Genomic DNA, 2,528 nt, shown 5'->3' with positions numbered 1-2,528 from the left:
CCCCCCCCCCCCCCCCCCCCCCCCCGGTGATTCTTGGCATCACCTCCAGAGTAAGCTACTTGCATTCGGATCCTTGTCTTTGGGCCTACTTCCGGGGGAAGCCCCCGCCCGCCCCCCAGGCAGGGAAATGACACTAAAAAGGCATTAATGCACTTCTGAGGTGACTCTCCTTTCCCCAGACGGACCTACCCTGCAAAGAATTCAGGGGAGCACATGAAGGAAGAAGAGGTTTCCTCACCCAGAATCGATACTGTTGTGACCCTAAGGGAGGTGCTCAAAAGGGCTCTTAGGGTTTCCTTCTTCATGTTTAAATAGTTAACATTTATGGCGGTTGCCTGGGTGACGTAGACATTGGACGTTTCTTTTTTCCAGAGCATTCCAATACCACTTATTGGGGATTGTGCCTGGTCTCTTACTGCTCTTTCCTCGTCTGCCTGGGGCCTGTCATTTAGATTGTATCACAAACACACGAATGATCAGTTCACAATAAATGGACTAAGAACACGGGGGCATCACCAGCCCTGGGGATTGACACTCAGCACTGGCACAGTGTGAGACAGACCCAAACGCCCACTCGTGGTGACACCATTCAGGCCCCGGGGAAACGCAGGGAGGTTGTGACCCTGCCTCAGAGTTCACAGAGGATGTGAATGTGAATTGGGAAGGTTTATTTCTATAAGAACAGTTAACAGTGAATAAAAATTTCAAACAGTTAAATAAAGTTTTAGTTTAAATCTTTTTTATTTAAATGTTGACATCAGTTCATTGTAACATAATGTATTTTTGCCTTTTAATTTTACCAATTTTGATTATTGTTAAAATAGCTTTTTGGAGTTTATTTTAAATACTTTTCTTTTTATTTTTTTTTTTTTTGAGAGGGTGGCGGGGAGGGGTAGAGGGAGTGGGGGAGAGAGAGAATCTTAGCGTGGAGCCTGACGCAGGGCTTGATCTCATGACTCTGAGATCATGACCTGAGCTGAAATCAAGAGTCAGATGCTTAACCAAATGAGCCACCCAGGCACCCCAATACTTTTCAGTTTTTAAATATATTTCATTTAATTTATATTTTTATGCTCTTTGAATATAATATTTCACTTCAATCTTTTAAACCATTACTGACAATAGGATAGTAATTATATGAAAAATATTGATTATAATAACATAGCCAATAGTTTTACTGGAATAAAACAAGAATAGTGAATGTTACAGAACAAATATATAATACTTTATGAATTCAGCATGTCTTTATTTTCTTACTCACCTAACACCACTGAACACCTGGACATGAGCAATAATCATGAGACTCAATCATCTTTGCTCTCTGACTTTCTGGTATTTTTATATGATTTCCAGACATAGAAAAACTACAGATTTTGTATTGTTATGAAAGTTTCTTTGTTGAATAGGAGGATAGAACATATATTATTAGAAGTTCATAGTTTGATTTATGCTGTTTAAGTATTTATTTATTTATTTATTTATTTATTTTTTAAAGATTTTATTCATTTATTCGACAGAGATAGAGCCAGCCAGCGAGAGAGGGAAAACAAGCAGGGGGAGTGGGAGAGGAAGAAGCAGGCTCATAGCGGAGGAGCCTGACATGGGGCTCGATCCCAGAACGCCGGGATCACGCCCTGAGCCGAAGGCAGACGCTTAACCGCTGTGCCACCCAGGCGCCCCCTGTTTAAGTATTTAGATCCTGGGGGCTCCTGGGTGGTTCAGATGGTGAAGCGGCTGCCTTCGGCTCAGGTCATGATCTCAGGGTCCTGGGATCGAGCCCCGCGTTGGGCTCCTGGCTCTCCCTCTCCCTCTGCTGTTCCCCCTGCTCTTGCTTTCTCTTTCTCTCTCTCTGTATCTCTCTGTCTCAAATGAATAAACAAATTCTTAAAAACAATATTTAGATTAATGTGGGCCTCCACGTGTCCTTTTGCCCAGAGCACTGCTAGGGTCAGGCCTGTGCTCCAGTGGGAAAAGCAGACGTGTCCTGGGTACTTCTTGCTGCAATGAGGGCCCGAGAAAGTACGCTGCTGGGGCTCGTGTCTATGTGGGCTCCTGTGAAGGGGGAGCGGAGGGCTGGGGTGGGACCAGGGAGGAAACCCCAAGGAGAAGGGAAATCACCAGATCTACACATTTACTCCTTACCATGATAAAGGTGAGTGATAACATCGCCCCCACTTGACAGAGGGTGGCTCAGAGTCACGCAGGTCGCCTGGCTCTGAAACCACCTCAGCCACTGTATCCTCCTGCAAGCCCAGGAGGTGCCAGCCAGCAGCTCTCCCCACTCAGAGTGGCTGGGCTTCAGGTCCAGGTGTCCCATGGCGGGTTCTTCGCAGCAGCCTTGCCCTGGGGGCAGGTGCCAGGGCCTCTCGCTGGTGAAGCACGCCCCCGCCAGCTGCGTCAGGAAGCCTGAGAACCAGCACAACCAAGCGCAAGCTTGGTGATGAACTGGGTCCCTAGGCTGCCCCACCATCCTCCTGCAGGGGACAAAGGGCCTCTCTGTCACAGCCCTGCCTCATAGCCCCACCAGG

The sequence above is a fragment of the Ursus maritimus genome, unplaced genomic scaffold (assembly GCF_017311325.1).
Source record: "Ursus maritimus isolate PB19 unplaced genomic scaffold, ASM1731132v1 scaffold_14, whole genome shotgun sequence".
NCBI lineage: Eukaryota > Metazoa > Chordata > Mammalia > Carnivora > Ursidae > Ursus > Ursus maritimus.
Note: the sequence above shows the minus strand (reverse complement) of the source record.